This window comes from Protopterus annectens, chromosome 4.part0 (assembly GCF_019279795.1).
Source record: "Protopterus annectens isolate FY-2018-M chromosome 4.part0, PAN1.0, whole genome shotgun sequence".
In the NCBI taxonomy this organism is placed as follows: domain Eukaryota; kingdom Metazoa; phylum Chordata; order Ceratodontiformes; family Protopteridae; genus Protopterus; species Protopterus annectens.
Window position 1 is genome coordinate 806,763,724 of NC_056733.1, and position 22,500 is coordinate 806,786,223.

Sequence of the window (22,500 nt, forward strand, 5' to 3'; positions counted from 1 at the left end):
CTTCATTTGAATGTTTTATTTTGCATTTTACAGCACAAACACTAAGACTTCTGCTAAACAAACTTGGCATTAAAACTTCTCTGCCATTGAAGCAACATTGAAACCCACATTCAAAGAAAATACATTTTACCCGTGACAGATAAAGATTAATTCTGGGCTATTTTCAAATCATAGGCCCCTTGCATATGAAACATACATGTGCTCTTTGATACACCTTCCTACTGCTTTGAACATTTTTCCAGTAAACAATGAAACAAAACGCATGCACCAATGACAAAACTGCCCAATTCAGAACATTTCCATCATAAAAGTCTACTCAAACTTCTACAGTCCACTATTATCAGTAAATATGCACAATTCTACAGTCCACCATTATCAGTAAATATGCACAATCTCTGAAGTAGTAAAAAAGTCATCTAAATAATTCCACATTAAATAAATCTGTAATGAAGAGGTTGCTGCTAGCAATCACCTTTATATTTCATGGTTTCATCGAAAAATAAAGTGTCTGATGCCCCTGAGGAATAAATTGCCTAAATTACATTAAAAGTAAGCTAGTAATATTGCAATAGGAAATGGATGGCAATCTGATAACAGGCTCATGGTTAGTATCTTAACTTTCAGTACGGCAGCATTCACCCCTTATGGGAGTAGAACCAACAACCTTCTGCATCAAAAGCAAGTACACAACCTGTTGTGCTATTAGCAATGTGAGCTGATTTAGCATAATCAACACTAAACTTCTCTTCCCCTGCAGCTCTCAGCTCCTTGTAAAATCTACTCAATACTCAACTGCATCTCAACTTTGCAGCACAAGAAATCTGGAAAAAGCCAAATTTATAGGGGTGGGTCAAAAGGGCAAAAACCAGGGACACATTAAACATTGCTTGTATAATCTTGGAAAGCTGCTAGAATAAAATGCTGTGTTGCCACCATACATTTTACTGCCAAGGTCCCTGTGCAATGGAGTCAGAACAACATACCACTATGCCAAATCACCTGCTTTGTGAAAGAAAAATGATGTGTTACCACCACACATTTTACTGCCAAGGTCCCTGTGCAAAACAGTCAGAGCAACATACCACTACACCAAATCAGCTGCTTTGTGAAAGAGAGGAAGACTAAAACTTAAATGGCTATCATTTAATGAATTCAGTTCTCACCATAGCTGTCAACCTCTTAGCACAAAACACCTGGACAAACCCAGTAATGAGGGAATACAGCCCTCAAACATATTCAGTGAATTCAGTTCTTGCCATAGCTGTCAACCTAGGAACAAAAAACCTGGACAAAGCCAATAACAGGGTAATACAGTCCCAAAAATAAGGACAAATTTCAAATAGTCATCTTATGAACTTAGAAAATTGCTATAATAAAAGGTTGTGTTACTATATATTTATTGCTAGAATAAAAAGTTGCTTTACTATGTATTTTCTGAAGAATATGAAGTCTGAAATTCAAATGCCTGTCAATTTTACTTCTGATGGAACAAAAACAATTTTCAGCAGAGGCCCAGGGAGAAACACTGTAGACATATGTCTTTGTAAAATGGCAGGACACCAGAGCAAATCCACACAAGCACAGGGATAAGATGCAGACTCCACACAGAAGGCACCCCAGCCAAGAATCAAAGCAGAAAACCTATAGCTGTGAGGCAACAATACTGCCATTGCACCATCAAATATGCAAGGAATCAAACATTCAGAAACCTGAAGTCTGAAATTCAAATGCCTGTCAATTTTATTTAACATTTGTTAATCAGGACAGTCTGACTTGGAACAAAAAAAACAATTTTCAGCAGAGGCCCAGGAAGAAATAATGCAGACATGTCTTTGTAACATGACAGGACACAAAAGCAAACCCACACAAACACAGGGAGAAGATACAGACCCCACAAAGAAGGCACCCCAGCCAAGAATCAAACCTGAGAACCTGCAGCTGTGAGGCAACAATGCTACCACTGCACCATCAAATATCAAGCATTGCAGCATTTACAAACCACAGATATTATGAGGAACAGATCAGATCAAATATGAGGCAAAAATCTGCAATTTTTTTACAACTGGTGGTGGGTAGGGAATTCAGATCTTTAACACCTGCATACAAGGTACAAGGTACAGGGTTCAAGCCTGAGGTATTCCCTACCACACCACCATGAGTCTAACCACCAGTATATTGCATTTACACACACACACACACACACACACACCTAGATCTTGTAGCAAACCACACATCCAAATCCCTGTCCACACACTTACCTGTAGTAGATCCTGTAGCACACCAACATAAATTCAAATCCATGTCCACACATACATCCGAATAAGCTATGCAAATCCACATCAGACCCTGCCCGCCGCAAGATCTTCCCCCGACCAGACTGCTGATGTTGATGTCTAACATCTATATAACTATTATTATCTATTTTATTGTATCACCTATTCTGTAATGTAGTGTTCTGTACCATCACTGCTTGTTTTTTGTATTTTGATGCTGTAGCTTTATCATGTTTTGTTTTTTGGAGATTTTCTCCCCAGGCCTGTACTGAAAACGGACTCATCCCGGCCCAGTATACCTCCTGGTAAATAAATACAAGTAAATAAGTAAGTAAATGTCACTGTAGTGTCCAGATAATAACTTATTTCTCTGCATTGGTGTATGGCAGTTTACGGCATCCAGATGTATTGGGTGCCATACATTTTATTAAATGCAACATAAAAGAACAAAAAATGGATATTAGGCAACAAGTGATTGTTACCAAAAGAAGTATGTATGAATGTATGCAGCCATCATGCATAAATAGTTTAAAAATTAAGACACCCTATTAACACAAACAAGATAATACAGAACTCTCACCCATAAGAAGGAAATAAAACAATGCTAAAAGTCTGTAAGGATGACACCGATTGTGTAACTTTGCTGTACATTGCAGCAATAACAAAAAAATTCAAATAAAAATAGATAGAAATTTCATGGGGTATCTACCTGAGTTGAGGACAGGCAGCTATATATCACAGGCTTAACACATTTGTTGGACTACAAATGTAAACTCCATTACATTGCTAATAAGTGATGCAACACTTTTCCTGCAATCATTGTTCATATTCTCAGAGTAAACTTTCCATAATGGCAGGTAATATTTATTTTCCAAATATTTTAAGCAAAGAAATAACTGATATATATGGCAATGCCAACAGCAATGACAGACAGTAAAGAAGTGGGGTATTTGTGAAATGTAATCCATCAGTAAGGTAAGAATAAACCAATTTCTAAAAAAAATAGCAACATTTCTTTGCAGCAATTTAGTTAAAGTAGAAAAAGGATTTGTAAGTCATATAGCAATATCAAGCTCTCTGGATCCAAATAGTCTCCCGTATTACTATACAAGTTCTTACCAACATGATTAGCTGTATATAGTGCAGATTCAGCCCTCTGAGTGCTGTGAATATGCAGATCAGGTGTGAACTCATAAGCATTCATGAATTCACAATCTGCACTAGTACGGCAGATAAGCATGGGGTAAAAATCTACATAACTGCATGCCAATGCCTTAGCACTGCAAGGATGAGCAATGAGAATTGTTGTTTATGAAGGGCTTGCAAGTGTTAATGATTGGTTTGAAAGAGGGAAAAATCAGTGCTTCACACCCTTTCCTCTTTGTCATACACTTACCGAGGGTGTGTCAGGGAGAAGCGACTTATCTAAAAGTCAAGGATTACATTGACTGACTTAGAAGAGAAACATTCCTAACATTTTACAACATGGTTATGATGACACTGTTGTTCCTGACTGTCCAGTCCTTACTTTCTGAGTCCTATCTGTGAGCCAGCTGGCTATCCAACAAGTTGCACAGGGGTTTACACCTAATTCCATGTGTTTGTTTACAATGCTTGAGTAGGGTAGTGTATCAAATGCCTTAACTAGGTCAAGGCAGACAATTTTCACCATCTTGCCTTCATCTATTGCCTTGGTCACCTTCTCAGAGATGTCTACCAGGTTCAGTAGGCATGACCTGCCTTTAACAAAAACAAACTGGGTTGGGGTCAGTGTCTGAAGGTCTCTTATGTTATTATTACTCATTTTCTTGATAATTCATTCCATGGTTTTGCATATGTCCATGGTTTTGCATATGAGACTGCTCAGACTTATGGGTCTCTAGTTCCCAGGATCTGTTGATACTCCACCCTTCTACTGATGGGGTAACAGTTGTAGTCCTCCATTCACATGACATGAAGCTTGTGCAGAAGCATTGACTGAATAGTGATTTTAGTGACCATGATAGGTCATAATTCAGGTTATTGTGGCCCATTGAAGCTGTATGCTTGGCCTTAGAGAGCACATCTAAGATCTGCTTCCTGCAGATAGTAGGATGGGCATTTCCTGGGGAACGCTGCTGGGATGAGAAGGGATAACATTGGAGATCAATTTGTTAACCAGAAGATTTGCTATATCCCCAGTTCCATGAACATGGCCCCATTTACCAGCAGTTCAGCTCACAGTTGTGTGCTGCCCCTGAAGTCTCAGACATAGCTAAAGAAGGCCATATGGTTGACCTTGGCCTGAGACACTATCTTTACCTCAAAATTTGCTTTGTTAGACACTATTCAGTTTGATGAGAGAGTCTTTATCTTTTTGTCATTGCACTTCTTAATTTTAGATAAGACTTTTCTTTTCTTATACAACCTATTTAAATTTGGATTACACCAGGATTGTTTGTTTTTTTGAGTTGGCTATGGGATAACTTCTAGTAGACACAGCAACCTCAATGCAGTCATTGACATGGTTATATAGAGCTTCTGTGAATAATTCTGCATAGGCTGCCGTGGTGTCTGGGTTTGGAGGAACTTGAAATTTTGACATCGCTTCACTTCATAAGTGGTACCTTTCCTTGTACTTTTTAACTGCTACAGGGTTTGCTGGGTTTAAAGAGTGAATTCTTATTTTGAAGGAGAATGCTTTACAGCCTGACCTTACCAGAGAAGCAAAACATTGGTGGGGGTGCAGCATTCTCCCATATCTGTGAATACCAGGTCCAATATGTTTGCACTTCTAGTAGGCATGTGCATTAACTGGTCTATATTGTTTATGTTTATAACATCTAGGAATCTCTGAGCTTGCATATTTGGAGTCATGTAGGATTCCAAGTTTATAGAGGGATAATTAATGCCCCCGTGAGTACTATATTTGGTTGAATGGTGAGTGTCTCCAACAGGTCTAATTATGAGCTATGCGTTTCATGGGACATAGAGAGTTACCTATTGCTTAGTAGGATATGGTATTGGACTTTGTCTATGACAGCATGGATATGGAGGAACTGTTGTGCAACATTCTGTTTAACCAACCCAGATGTATGCTTGTTAATGATGTAGATCTAGACACCTCCACCTTTATCCCCTGTCTCTACATGTGCTGATCTAAATGTGTAGAAGGCACCAAGTCCTTACACTGCTAGGGTACTCTCTGCAGCTTTCAACCATATCTTGGAAACTGCACAGATGTCCACATTCTCTAATATGGGGAGAGTTTGAAGGGAGTGGAACTTCTCCTTTAGATGCCTGGCATTGAACAGTAACACCTTTAGAGTTCCTTGGGTAGATTTTGCTATGTTGGAAGATGTGTCAGTTTGGCATTACCTAAAACAGACTCTATGGGGAGGACATTATTGTAGTCAGTATTTGAATGCCTAGAGTGGACAGGTGAAAACCATCTTGGTAAAGCAACATTTGGTTTGTTTTCCATGTCCTCCCAAGGTAACAAATGGAATGACACCAAATTCTAAGCCAGTTATTAAAGTCAATTGTTTTCTGTTCAAATTGTGGCATCATCCTTGGTGAAAGTGGAATGCTGCTCAGTGCTACACCAGCCTGTGACACACTCTGAGAGCTCCATAATGTCTCTTTTCATACAGTAAAGGAAGGTATTTCTCAGGTCATGTCTCGGGTCATTTAAACCTACATGGACTATGACCAAATCATGCCGGTACCTGTGGTGCAATGACTTAAGTGCATGGAAATTTAGCAGATCCTTGTCTGTGATTGGCAAAAGACCATTATCTCTTCATTGTTCAGCCTGCAGAGTGGGGCATCAGTATGTTTTACAATGGAATCCCCTACAAATAGAGTCCTTGGTAGAGTATTGGCTTACTTTATGGGCTTTGAGGTTGAGGCTCCACTAGTTTTGGATGTATGTGCAGTATTAGGTGTTGTTTCTGTTGAGGGCTTTTAGATTTGCTGAGGATAATTTTTGCAGGTGGAATGTCTGTGAGGTCTGCAGGGTTTGGAAAGATTGTATTTCAGTGCTTCAACATACGTAGGTCTATGTGTGGGGTGTGTACTATGTGTTGTGGGTGTAGTATGTGTGTAACAACCATATTGTTCTTATGACTGTTTGTGCACAAGGGTTTTACCTCCAGAGACATTGTGCATACACATCTCTTGCATGCAATATTTGTTTCTTTGAGGGTTCCATTGCTGTTCTGAACATCAGACAATTGTTACATTGTCTCAATATAATCATATCCACCAAACTGGCTACAGTAAAATTGGGAAATGTATGCCAGGTCTTTTGCTGGGTGAGCTACAAGGGTACAGTATATGAGGATGAGGGGCTAATAGTAGGCTGAATATGGGGGATTTTGGGGCTAGATACTTGACTAGGCTATATAATATTAAATATAAGGGGCAGTGTTCCTCAATGTGCAATCAGCTGATCTTGCTACTCAGTGCACAAAATAGTTTCTCTACACTCACTGAGTTACTGGTACAGTGTCAGAGGTGGTTTTATAGGGAAAATAAGTATTTTAGGTATATTTGCCTATACAGGGCAATAATAACCACCACTACACAATGAGCAGCAGTGAACAGACATGCCATCTGGCTAATACAACAACTACACTTACAGCTTTCTTATGTGTTTCCCAAATCAGAAAGACCAGACTACCCCTACTGCCATTAGAAGGAATATCACAGTCCTCTTAATATAAAAACATAAAGAAGATTACTTAAAGGTGTAATGTTACCACAAAACAACTTAAACAAACTACCTGGACAAGGCAATTTAAAGTATTAGAGACCTTTAAGATTATTGCAAGTGCAAAATCAACAAATAATGCAAACATAAAGCAGTAGCTAGCTCTTACTCTGATACTGCATCTGTTTCACCTGCAACTGTCTGTGGTGGCAGGAACTGTGGTACCTGGCCACCACCTTCCTGTTCTGTCTGCTTCCTCTGTATTATATTATATTATATTATATTATATTATATTATATTATATTATATTATATTATATTATACTATACTATATTATATTATATTATATTATATTATATTATATTATATTATATTATATTATATTATATATTATATATTATATTATATTATATTATATAGAATGGTAACCCGCGGTGGTGGTGTTGCGGTAGCATTGTCGCCTCACAGTAAGACGCTGTCCGGTTTGATTCTCAGCTAGAGCGTCTTTTGCATGGAGACATGCGTGAATGGGTGTACCTTCGTTGAAGGTTGTGCATCAAGCTGGTAACTCGGCATGTAAAAATCAACTACCAATCATTAGTGGACCGGAGTTCCGCTGTGGCGATCCCTAACTGGGAAAAGCCGAAAGAAAGAAGATATTATATAGAATGGCACAAACAATAAGAATTTTTTCAAAGGTGGCAGGATCATATTGCAGGACTCTGTCACATGTATCCAGGCAGCAGAATTGTGACTGCAGTAACCCAAATACGCAGTCTATGATATTTCTGGTCTGTGAATGAGCATGATTGTAATCTTGCTCTGTTGCTTTATGTGGATTTCTAATTGGGGTTATAATCCAAGATTGTAGGGCATATCCAACATCCTTCATTAGATTTCCTTGTAGGAAATCGCCCCTCAAAAAACATTGGTAAAGGTCACATATGTGCCATGTCTTTAAGTTGTGAAAACTGCTTGGCTGGCCTGCACATGCACATCAGTCATGATACCCTGTGCATTACAGACCATCTGGCAGTTTGAGTAATTACCTTTGTGGTTCACTTCTTCATTCCCAGTTCACTAGGCAAGACCTTTATTTCAATATGGGTACAGTCTATGGCCCCCAGTACTTCAGGGAAAATGGGCTGTAGCATAGAAGTCTTACACAGTGTTGTGTCTCTCCTCTGGGGGACATGAGTACCATGTATATTGCCCTTCATGTAAAGCATGGCATTGAGGAAATGGTGAAGTATTTTTGAGACATATGACTATGATACCCTCACTGTGTTCCCAGTCGGTCACTAAAAGGTCTCTGTAGGGGTTCCCTACGTTAGACCGACAGCATGGAAGATCGACATTCAAAACACCGACGCCAGAAGAATGACGAAACAGATGACTGACAAGTCGTAATCCCAACAGCGAAAACACCAACAAGGGTAACTTGTGAGCACAACCCGGTAAGTGTGCGATAGTGAGGGACTTAGGGTTAGGGTGTGGGTAAGGTAAGGTAAGTGTGCGATAGTGAGGGACTTAGGGTTAGTGTGCAGTTAAGGTAAGTGTGTGATAGTGAGGGACTTAGGGTTAGGGTGTGGGTAAGGTGAGTGTGCGATAGTTAGGGACCTTAGGGTTAGTGAGCGGATAAGGTGAGTGTGCGATAGTTACGGACCTTAGGGTTAGGGTTTGGGTTAAGATTAGTGCATTGATAGTTTTGTGTAAGGTGTAGTGTAGGTTTTTAGGTTGTTGGTGTGCTTGTGTTGTGTGTGCGTTGTGTGTAACAGTAAACATTTTGTTTTGTTAAGTGTCGGGATTGTGTTGTGTCGGGCATGTGAATTTTCATGTTTTTGAGGTTTCGTTCTTTTGGCATCGGAGTTTTGAGTGTCAATCTTCCGAGCTGCCAGTCTAATGTAGGGAACCCCTCTATAGCTATGTTCATTGCTAATGCATGCATGATATGGTTGCACATCATTAATGCATTTTTTGAATTGCTCCATAATGTTATTTACTTCATTAGCATAGTGCACAAGTCATTAAATAGTCATTATATCTCAGCTGTGCCTTATTTTCCAGCCAACTTCATTGTATACCGTTGTTTCCTGAATCGCACATGCCCTGCTTGTCCATTCTCATCCTGCAACTTTGCTTAGCACAATAGGCTGACAATTTAGGAATCACAACCTTGGCGTATACTGACAATGCTCATTCATTCGGTTTGACCTTGCGCAGTGTAGGAAGGGAAAATGTATCTAATATTAGGAAGGCTAGGCAAAGTTCTGCGGTAGTAAGAAACTTGACACAATATATACATTAGGTTTTGTCCTCATAATGTTTATGCTTTCCAGACAGAACATAAAGTGCTTGCATTATATGTCATACTTGTGTTATAGAAAACTATACCAACAGCCTTAATAGAAAGTAGGCAGCATTACTCTGGTTATGTCTCCTTATACAGTCATGTGGTAAAAAGCAAGTTATTTTAGGAAAACAGCATAATAATAGATATAACTGCATAGTAATGAGGGCTTTTATGGTTAATATGCAATTCACATGTAGTACGGTGAAACAGGTTGGAGTTTTATTTCCATTAACAGAAAAATCAGAAAATTCAGATGTGAGAATCTGATGCAGGGTAGTGCAGAGGAAGAAAAGAAAAAAAAAAACACTATGATATTAGACCACTAGAAGAGACAAAAGGGAAAAAGAGGAGTTATTTATGTAGAACAGAAAGACATGCGTGAATGGGCATGCCTTCGCTGAAGGTTGGGCATCAGGCTGGCACCTCGGCACCATAAAATTCTACTGCCAATCATTAGCGGACCGGAATTCCGCTGTGGCGACCCCTAACCGGGAAAAGTCGAAAAGACAAACAACAACAACAACCTATATATTTTATTTAGAAATACAATGTTTAACATACTACACAACAGAAAATGTAAATGCATTCCTTCAAATTTTAGTCAGTTTAAAAGAAGGCAGAGTTGTTTGAAAACACTTTAAATTGTTTACACCAATTAATCATTTAAAACGCATTTAGTGAATGGAAGGATGATTAAAGGTTCCTGACTGTTACAGTCAACATTTATTTTCCATTACAGTACATGAACTGCATCCGAAAACAGGAGGCAATTTCCATCTTTCCCCTCCATATCTTTCAAGCAGAAAAATCATGTACAAACGGGGCTGAAACAGCCACTGTGTTTCAGTGCAGCAAAGGCTTATATTTATCCAAATATGAACACTGGGCACATGCTGTGATTGGTTTTACTCAAGTGTTTTAGTAAAAGAAAATACAGCACATAAATCACAGAACCATTTCTGCTCAGAGGCTATCTGAATGAATATCTAAAGGAGTTGCCTGATATTAACATCATCAAAAGAGGAATGCTTGTGAGAGAGCTGCAGACACTGAAGGGCAACTCCTAGTATCAATCCTGTGATGAGCTGACAACCTCTCATGCTTTCATTGTTTATAGTTTGTTCTTTCTTTATTAGGAAAGACAGTTACCTGAATATCCTTTATCAGGAAAGACAGTAGCCAGAAAACTTGAATGTTGGAAGCTCCAGGTGTTTGTTTAATGCTATAAATAGTTCCTTAACTGTAATAGATATTCCATATAAACTGCTTGCAGTGTCATCCTTCCATTAGTATTTTAATCAAAATGACTCCAAACTGTCTTTAGCTCAACATAAATAGGCAGTTGTCTTTGCACTCTTTTTATTGGCCCAGATTTACCATGCCACCTTATATTTTACAATGTTTTATAATTATAATTTACATGTTTTATAATTTTCTTTTCCATCCCTTTGAATGACAGCCTTACAAATAATGAAAATTGTATATTTTTTAGATGATTCCACTTGATTTTTACTAGCTGCAAGTACTTGAACAGATATTTATGATATTTATGATCCATTTTTGTTTCTTCCAAACACCACAGCCAACTTGATATCCTTAGTAAACCTCTAGCCTTCTTTGGCATGGGTATCTGTTCCTTATTATTTACTCTGTTCACTATAGGTGTCATGTTTCCTACCATTCATAAATGTGTAACAACTACACCTATACAGAGATGGAACTGATAATCATGAGCCATTAGCTGTTTCAAATGCTGTGACAAATTGCTAAAGGGAATAAAAATGTAACATAAAATAAATTCAAAATCGTGTGCAGGGAGTCTGCAGAATCAAGTACACACAGAAAGCAGAGGAAGAAACCCTTTTCGTTAACTGTGGTACTTTACAGGTCACATGAATGGGCATAATTAATACTGTCCAATGAGAAAAACATGCCACATGCATATATCTTTTACAATTCACTGCAGTAACCTTTTACAATTCACCGCAGTAACCTCACTTCACATTTGCAGAAGCTGCACTTCCTTCAAGGGTCTTTTACATTATGAGCAGCATGTGTTGTTGTCCAGGCATGTTTACAGAAAGTAGTGTTTGGCTTTATTGGGCTGAATGTATTATGAAGACTTAAAAACTAAAAAGTACAAAGTCATGGGTCTTCAGATGCCATGCTGCTGATACACTGGTATGTCCTTAAGGGGTCATTTCCATATATCACTTTGGCCACCACTACAGGAGGTTTAAGAGATTACACAGTGAAGACAGAAGCTTGGCTGGGTTGGGGTGTCAGATCAACACATCAACAGTTATATTACCTAGAGCCAAAGTTCACACTACAAGGTTGCTAGCCATATGAGGACTGTGTGTGTGTGTGTGTGTGTGTGTGTGTGTGTGTGTGTGTGTGTGTGTGTGTGTGTGTGTGTGTGTGTGTGTGTGTGTGTGTGTGTGTGTGTGTGTGTGTATGTACACACAAACACACACACAGATATATATATATATATATATATATATATATATATATATATATATATATATATATATAGGTTTACTATTAAAATCTCGAAAGTTAAAAAAAAACAGGTACTTATCAGCGAAGTGTTTCACCAAAAGTACACATCACCTAATGGCCCTAATGTCGAAAAACAGCTGTTAATGCCGAAAATGTCAAACACGACATTTTCAGCACTTAACAGCAATCCCTCCCTTCCTGTAACTCCCTAACTAGGAAACCTACCATCCTACCATCCAGTTTATGCAGAGAGGCAAGCCCCCCTGCACTCCCCACACCCCCCCTAACTATATATTCCAACTCCGAGATCGCACTACAGTGAGGAAATGGATGCATTTCCCTTACCACACTGTACCGCGATCCCTGGAATCGAACGTTATATTTCAAATGCAGAGACCATTCGCAAATGTTCAATTTGATTACATGGCCAGCACACATATAAACTATTCGAACACATGTAGTTCGAATAGTTCATAGGCGTGCAATGCTACGCCGACTTTATAGTAGTAAACCATATATAGAGAGAGAGAGAGAGAGAGAGAGTAAATCACAAGAGAAAAACCACTGTGGAAACCAAAAACATGTATACAATGTACAGAGGGATACATCAAAAATAAAGTTTCAACTGCTCTAAGTGATGAACGATAGTGAACAGATACTGCATTTTAAAAAGTGCTGTATACTGCCTATACTCTAAGTAAACAAGACAAAAGAAAGAATTGGTCATGATAAAGATTCCTTGATTATTTATTTCCTAGCATGATAAGCAGGTTCATCATAAAATACACTTCTTCAGATCGTATCTTTGAACAAGTCTTTTAAAAGCTGAACACGAAGGTGTGGAGGAGGCAGTCATCCTGATTGCAGAAAATGTTTGAGGAAGTATCTGAGTAGGGGGGTTTGTGACTGGTGGGACTAGAATCACCTTATTTGCATGGAAAGGTCAGAACCAACTGCTTTCCTTGTTCTCCTTGTTTTGCATACCTTCACATTTATCACAGATCAATTAGCTTAATCTTGAATTCCCATGACAGACTGCACTATGAATTCAGAAGCCTCTACCCAGACCTTATGAATGAAATTTGAAAATGTAACATGGCCATTACCTTTATAGCAGATATCACCTGGTGATTAGGAAAGTTCTGCAGGACAACTAGACCATTATTGAAAGCAGCAAACATATCAGCAAAACACTAAGATCCAAACCTAACTTTGTTCTTAAAAAATGGAACAGTACCAGTGAGTAGAAGCAAGCAAGACAAACATGAGAGGCGCCCTGCATGTCAACTTTTGCAAAGACATGAGTGGGGTTATTCCAATGCAGGTAAAAAATTCCACAGCAGGAAGAAGTCTAACTGTAGTTGTGAAGTGATTGTATATAGTGCTAAATGTTCCAAATATCTTGCATTCAGCATCAGACAAATAATGAAAAAGCTTTAGATCCACATTTCTCAGCATCAATCTGACATTAGGCACAATGTTACTAGAAGTGCCCTGGACAAGCACAACCTAAGAAAACCAAGGCACAATGCCTTCTCTTTTCACAAATTGGATCATATCAACAACACAGACCTCAATAGAAACAAAAATGCACTTTTAGAAAAAAAGACTATGAATATCAGAAGCGCTTAAATGCCTGCATTAAACCTTGATCAGTTAAATGCCTTGTTAAAACTGAGAAGCATGAATCACAACCTGTTTTATTAAGGTAGCCGCAACACTACTGTAGAACAAATAACTTGAGTAATACCCATACCTCCCTGACTGTACCACAGGTTTCAACTGTTTCAGCTTACTCCTTGAGAGTTTCATCACTATTTTAAACAGTTTTGACTTTTTTCTATGTTGATCAGTTTTTTTTTATTTTTGTTATTGTCTTTAGTTATTTCATATTTTGTTTCACTTCTTCATCACCTAAGTGATATTGACATTCTTTTGCTTGTTTTACAAAATATCTTTTAAAATGCAAACACTTTGAATCACCAAGATTGCTTGAAATGTGGTCCAAATTAAAAAGGTATGAGGAAGCTCACACATGGTGAATGAAAGCACTTGTTCAGTTGAGGTCATTAACCCATGGCCACCGGCTGCACACAAGGGTCTTCCTGATATCACCAAGTAAAGGTGGATCTTTATTTGCAACTGCTTTTCAAGACTTTATCCATTTATTAACATTTGAGTGTCTGACTTTAAATTTCAACAGCTACTGTATCTTCATACGACTCAACAATTTTGTGCAAGAAATCTGGGCAAAGCCTAAAGTAATGAGGGGGACTAAGGCCCCAAAATAGACTGATTTTAAGTATTGCTATTATAAACTTAGAAACACTTCACAAATAAATGCTGCAAATAACCAAAACCACCAACTAAAGCAGCCACACCAGTCCGATATTCACCAGGGCAAACAAAGCTCACGATAAGGCACAGATTATAGTTTATTAACGTGCAACAACTTCAGCAACAAGCACTACACACGTTTACGTCTCATAGAATGACTTCATCTGACAAAGTCATTCTATAAACTTAGAAAGTTACTAGAATAAAATGATTTTTTAGCATGCATTTTTTTGTAGGATATGAAGTCTGAAACTCAAATATATGACATTATTTAGTGATTTCAGTCTTCAGTGAAGTGCCAAAAAAACACAAATTTTATGAGGAACAGACCAAAAATATGAGGCAGAAATATGGATGTTCTGTTTAAAATCTGAACAGTTGAGAAGTATGACTATCTTTTTTAAAACTCAAAAAAATGTTCATGGGTCCTAATGAGTAGCCAAAGGTAAACCCCCCACTGATATTGACTGCCCATTCTCTCAGCAAAAAAAAAAAAAAAAAAAAAAGCAGGGTCTCCCTCCACCTGGTCTTGGTGACCCAATGTGTGCTGTTATATACTGAAGCCCTGTAAAAACTGACGTTCTATTTTCTTTTTTTCAAGCCTAGGACATGATCTCTGATTATAAATAGGGAGTTTCCTATACTTTCATGGCACCTTGGGTTAATGTACTGAAAGATCTCGCAATGCTCACAAGCCCTAAAATGACTGTGACCAGGCAACAGCCTGGCAAACCACAGTATGTTATACAGCCTATGAAGAAAGCAAGGGACAAGACTGGCAGCCCTTTAAGAAATTACTTTGTCCATGTTCAATCCAAATATCCAAGGATAACTGTTGTTTAATGGGATGGCAGCAATGTGGCAAAAATGTTCAGGTTGTGGCTAAATACCAAAGGTTTAACTTCAAACTTATGTGATGCCCATGTTAGAAAAGGCTTGCCAAGTTCTCTAAAAAATACTGCATACTCTGGTTTGGCTGGCATATGACAAGCAAATTCTTTCTAATGTTCTGAATTTGCAAATGATTTCCAAAATGTTCAAAGCCTGTTCAGCTATTGCTGGTGTTTTAAACTATGATGGCAATTGGTCTATGACAAATGTGAAGGCATGTAAAGCAAGAAGAACAAAGCACAATAATTGTTTCTGATACTTCTATGCAAATAAGGTGATCTCATCCCCACAAATACAACCTCCCACTCAAATAGGTTCCCAAGCATCTTCTCCAGTTAAGCTGTCTGCTCGCTCATGCCCACTTTTTGAAGCATTTAAATGTTCCAGAGATATGATCTGAAGTCTATTTTATGATTAAAAAAATGAACATGCACAGGAATCTGTCTAGTTCCAATCTCACCACTAGTGTTGAGGAAAAAATACAAAACAGAGAAACTAGTGGTCTTAAAACTTTGTTGATGAGATCAGCCATGATAGTTTCCAAAAATCATGAAAGCAAGGTAGTGTTTCAAAGCAACAAACCTTTATTTACCACAGACAAGTGATCATCAGTAACAACAAATCTGAAATATTTTAACAATGTTAAACATATCAGCTTAGCAGTAGGTGTAGAAAATATACATATTGTTTAATTTTAAACCAGCCTATTCATGGCAAACAATATAAACAGGGCCTTAATGACTGCACCAGTATGGAACAATGAAGTTCAGTACCCCAACATTACTACAACTGACAACACACAAGGTAATAATGTGAATATGCACTCTGATAATTTTGCAAAGCTAGAAAAGCAACTTAACTACTACAAGGTCTATTCTGGGAGCAAATATATTTGAAACAAAGTAGAGATAAATGAAGATTACCAAGGGGAGTGAGACTTAATAAAAAGTTAACGAGGAACAATGTGCATGAAGAGCTAGCCCAGGAATGGACTGACATTCTTGAGGAAGCTAGTTTTAAACTAATAGACTTGCTTATCAAACACAACAAAGAAAAACAGGACACCACTACCAAAGTAATTGAGATTCTTGAGACTAAATGTAAGTAGGAGGCAGATCATGAACATAAATTCCAGGATGTGGTAGAGAAGGTTCGCAATTATCAGAAGTCAATCCAAGAGAGAAAGATTCAGAAAATGAACAGAGATCAGATAGACAAAGATGATCCATGGCATCTCATGAAGAATAGGCCCAGAAGGTTAGGTAGAAATGGATGGAAGAACTACAAGAGATGTTTTAACAGGAGAGCTAGCAACAGGGTAACACAGACACCTACAGGTATCACCAATAATACCAATAACAATAATTATGATGCCAGTAATGCCAACAATAATTACATTTACAATAATATTGACAACAACAGTCTGAATGTTCAAGCTGGTAAAGCGGGAGTTATGAATTAACAGTTTTTTTCACAAAATGAACACACCCACATGGCCAGACAGACAAATGGAGGACCAATTGACGGCATCCAGTATCTACCTATCCCCAAAGACAGACATCAAAGAACATTGGAATCCTACCCAGTCACAATACAACTCCAAGGACTCATATCACCACAGCCCAGAACACATGAACAGGAATTATCATCATAACAATTACAACTACAACCAGAGATACAGCCACTGAGATTCCAGAGTGAAAAAACGAACTACCATCTGAACCTATGGAGGGAGGAACAGAACAACTGGAGGAGGAAGCAGTGGACAGAGGTGAGAGAGAGGAGGTACTTGGGGAAAAAATCTTCTACCCATCAGGGTCACAAGCCTGCAGATGGAATTAGCCCCCAGGAACTGGAATAATTTGAAGAAACTACCGACAGCACTTGAAGGAAAAAGTGCTTAATAGAGGACTTACGTTCATAGCTCAGGGAAGGAGCAATGAGACACAGGCCATCATTGATTTAAAAACGTATGTGAGAAAGTTGAATCTGAAACTTGTATTTCATGAGAAAAATAACATGGATCAAGATAAACCCATCAAAAAAAAATTAAAAGACTAAGTATTTTTTGCCCCCACTGTATCCCAAACTTTCAGCCTTTGAGACAAAATGTGAGCTTGACATAAGAAAGGATCTCACAAACCCCCCCAAATGTAAGTTTTAATATATTCAAGGGATGAGATATTAGCACTTAAAAATCTGAGCAATGATACAACTAGACGTGTTATGAAGGCTGACAAGGGTGGTGGCATACTTGTTAAAGTTAGTTTAGGTACTGACACTTATATAATGAAAATAAAAAAAATGCTGAACACAACTGAGGTTTATTTTAAACATTCCCTTGAGGAGGCTAAAACTGCATATATAGAATGGAAAGATAAGCTAACCACAATGCTTAATGAAGAAGTTATTAGTGAAAACTTTTTTTTGAGTATTTGCACACTCCTCACTCTGTTACCTTGTTTTTTTCAGGATTCCCAAACCCCATAAGAATAGATCCACCTTGCAGAGCTGTTATTGCAATAGGAGGTTCCATATCAGAGGCCACTGCCATATACTTATATTTTATTCTTCAGCCTATTGCTGAAAATAACTCATCTTTCATTTTAGATTCACCTGATTTTTTAAGAAAACTAAAATATGTGCATGTGAATCAAGAAAGCATTTTGGTAACTATTGATGCTGAAGCCCCCTAGACTGTGTTACCACACATGTACTGTATTGAAGCAGCTACAGAGGCAAAGCAGAAATAGCAATGCTACACAAGGCATACTGAACACTTTGGAAAGCTAATTAACTTTGCATTGAGTTGCATTTTTTCAATTTCAATGTCCAGCCTTACAAACAGATGAGGGAGATAGACATGGGTGTGGCTATGGCCCCTAGCCTGGCCAATGTAGCCTTAGGCAAGTGAGAGAAGGAATTTGTACTGGAAAGTGAATACCAGAGTTTTATGACCAGTGACCTTTGCTTTATCAATGATGTATTCATAGTCTGGCAAGGTGAGAAATCTAAACTCACTGAGTTTATCTATCATATCAATAATTCCACCTCCTTCCTGAAATTTACCACTTCCATCAGCTCAGTCAGTGCAGTTCCTTGATATAACTGTCAGTACTGATAAAGACAGAGGAAAATTAATTAGTAACTCATACAGGAAACCAACAAGAGTGAGCTACTTACTTCACCAAGATAGTATGAATCCAGTAAAATCTAAGCACAGTGTAATACAATTGCAAGACTACAGATTAGCATGTATAAATACAGATTTGGCCCATTTTCTCAAAAATATGAATGGTCTTGAAAATGATTTCTTAACCAGAGGATATGAATCAAACATGTTACGTATTCCTGGATCCCATTAGAGATTCTGAAACTAACAATGACCCTGTGTTTTATAGGCCTTTTGGTAGAAGTATGCAATGAGAAAACCCTAACCCATAAGAAGAGAAAAGCAAGGACAGTTGCAGTCTAACTTAGAACTTGGATTTGAGTGCAATTAAAGCCATCATTAAGGAGAATTGGGCCATCCTCACTGACAATCAGCAGCTTGTCAGGCTTTGAACAGCTCACCCTACTTTTGTATATAAAAGGAGCAGAAGCATATGTAGCTATGTGGAAGAGAAAGTAAGGAACACCAGGATGACAAGAGCACTAAAACCGGTGGGCCTTAAAACCTGTGGGCCTTGTGTACCTTCTGAGAATACTTGATGGAACATGACTCATTTGTGTGCCCCTGTCTTAATAGGATAGTGAAATCTTCAGCAGGTGGTAACTGTAATACTGAAAAAGTTGTATATAAGGCCATGTGTAATGTATGCCTTGCATTTTATGTGGCTAAGAGTATGAATAAACTGAAAAGAAGGATTTCAGGTCATCTTTCTGACATCAGACGTAAATGCCAGAGGAATGCCTTATCCAAACAGTTATTAGAACACCCCAGTTATTCTGGTTGTAAATGTATAATTCTGGACTCTGTGGAGATGGATGAGCTTGAAGGAGATGTCAATGGTTTGTTGGAGGAAAACAATCATGGTGGCAGTTGAAATTAAATGCATTCAGAAAACCAGGACTTACTGTAACTACTATTGCTCTATTAAGTGTGTGTTGAATTTACATAAGCTGACATACAATCTGTAAATGTCTTTTAGGGAATTTTTTGAGGAATATTTTTATGTACTAAAAATATACTAAATAATAATAAAAATTGTGTGTGTGTGTGTGTGTGTGTGTGTGTGTGTGTGTGTGTGTGTGTGTATGTATGTAAGTGTGTATATGCATATATATATGTATATATATATTTACTTTAACTTCAATTCTGCTTTGATTGCATTTATTGAATCACACCAGAGATTTAAATGATAAATTCAAAACACATTTTTTCATGCCACTAATACCATGTAGTATTGGTATAATTCCCTCATTTACTATACTGGTGGACACTCATACACACTGATGCACTAACACCTGCACACTTTTATATATTATTAGTTTACTTCATCTCATCTGATGTTTTTTTTTTTTTTGTATATTTTTCGTGTGTATAAGCATGTTTTTGGGGCTGTAAACATGAAAACTGTCATGACAGTCCTTTTTTTGTATTGCAGACCACTGACATTTTTTTTCTGAGCTGTTAATAACTTAGTTTATTATGTACATTAATAAAGATGAATATTTACTAGATATTATTAGACAGATGTATTTTTTATATTTATAGTGCTCTAGTTTGATTATGTTTATGGTCAGATAGCTATGTGTTTTTTCTTGATTTTAGTTCTTGCCACATATGTGATGAAGGCTTTATTGCGTTAGTTAATTGAAAACAATTTTAGTTAAAAGTCCTTCATGTACATCTTATTATGTATATGTTATGCTTTTAAACATCCTGGAACCCATTATAGAACCGAAAAGGACTGATGCACCTTCACTCAACCTCCCCAATAGAAAAATGTTAAGTAATTCCATAGAGAATAACAAATGCAAAAATAGCTGCATCTTGACATACACTTTAGATTTTCACAGTATCATAGGTTAGTACTAAACTAACTGTCCTAGTGAGCCTAGCCAATTATCCCTTGGGAGATTCAAACACTGCACTTTGTGTTTGGTAGGCAAACACCTTAACCATTAGGCCACCCTGCCAACCCTATGCATTTTTGCAAAAATATTATTGAAGAAAACTGGGATATTGTCACAGGAAACCCTTTCTGAGTAACATCTTAGGTGAAGCCCCCTCATTTGTTTATAGGAAGGCCAGGAACATTAGAAGTTTTGTTGAATTTAAACTTAGACCGTATGAGAAAAGCACCAAAAGATGCGAAACTAATTGTACATTTTGTATATTTATACAGCAAGATGATAGTTTTTATTGCCCTTATTTAAAGAAAATCATTAAAACCAGTGCAGTGGGTGACTGTAATACTACAAAAGTAATTTACAGGACATAGTGCAATGAATGTAATGCATTCTATGTGGGCAAGACTGTAAATAAACTCAAGCGTAGGATTTCATGTCACCTGTCAGAAATCCACTCTGGATGTAAAAATAATGCACTAGCCAAACACCTTTCTCTTCACAAAAGACACACAGGTTTTAAATTCCAGATCCTGGATCGCATAGACATGGGTGATCTTGAAGGAGACATCTCGAATATTCTGGAGAAACATGAACTCATGTGGCAATTAAAGCTGAACTCTTTTAGGATAAACTACTACTGCTCAATTAAAAGTGCACTAGAACTTAGAAAATTGCCACATTGTTTACATGACTAATTGTATTTTATTTTATTCTACCAGTTGGTTTTAAATACCATTTTAAATCAGTTGTAATGTAAGTGTATATTTTGTTTCCATCATCATACATACATTTTTTTCTTATTTTTATTTATTTATTTTTTTTTTTTCTGGTTCTTTTCTTTTTTTTCCACTTTATTCAAAATGATGTGTAATAACAATACTAACTAATTATACGATTATATATTTTTTATAGATTGTTTTTAGGGTTCTTGTACGCAGACCTGAAGATGTCTAGAAGGACGAAAGCGATATTTGTTAACAATAGGTTATGAAAATAGAAACTGATTTTTACATGCAAAATGTATATGTATATATTTATATATATATTTTTGATTGCCAAATGAACTAAGGTTGATATATTTCCAGCCATGTAGTAAATTGTCTTGGATAAAATCACAGACTTAATAATCTACTTAATAATCTGGTTAAATAATAGGTACCACATAATTATGAATTTTATTTAAAGTATATAAGGGTTATATTATTATGACAGCTACTAAGAAGGACAGGATCAGCTTAAATGTCACTCTGATGGGGGAAGGGATGTGAATTTAATATGTGTACCAATAACACTTTGTTTTACAGCACAATAAACCACTCCCATGCCTGATAAAAAGTATATATATATTTAGAAAGCTTGTGAGGAAATTATTACTCTATTTTTGTTTTACTTGGATCGCTTGTCTGTGTACTTAATAAAGGATTTTCGACTGGAAACAGACTGCCTGCCTTACTTGGATTACTTTTGAATACTTAGTAATGCTGTACAATTATATATTTTCTATTATTATTTTTTGTTTTGTTTTGTTTTGACTTGACAAGTTTAAGTTTGCAACTTCTACTACTATTGTCTGATCTGATTAATATGCAGTGATTAACTAGAAATATATAGACTGAAAATCTTCCACACAGAGAAGTTTCTTACGCTGTTTTGTTTTTGGACCCACTACACTTGTTTAGTGGGTTGTTTTGAGACTTTGGTGATACTACGGAGATTACTTGCTTTTCTTAGTACCTGATCTTGGAATGTGGATTGCAAATAGATAGGTATTGTTTTCTTTAAATAGGATTTAGTTTGATGTAATCAGTAGTAGTGTGTGGGGTGGGTACTTGCTTTTCTAACATGCATTTTTATGGCCCAGTTTATATTGTTTGCCATGAACAGGCTGGTTTAAAATTAAACAATATGTATATTTTCCACATCTACTTCTAAGGATATAAAAGCTGATATGTTTAACATTGTTAAAATGTTTCTGATGTTTTGTTACTGAGGATCTCTTGTCTGTGACGTACAAAGGCTTGTTGATTTGGAACACTGCCTGGGTTTCATGAGTTTGGAAATTATTGTGACTGAGGTCATCAATGGAGTTTTAAGAAAACTAGTTTCTCTGTTTTTTATTTTCATTTACAATTAAGCCACTCATTACATTGGGAAATAAATGATCAAGAAATACTTAATTTGACAGATCTTTTTTGTCTTGATAATTAAAGTATAGGCAGTATACATCGCTTTTTAATAAGGAATATCTGGTTACTATTGCTTGTCACTTTGCAGCTAAACTTCATTTTTATAGTATCCTGCTCTATTTCCTTGTTTTTCATGGAGGTTAATCACTGGTACCCCTTCAAGCTTTGGTAGCCAACAACAAGAAT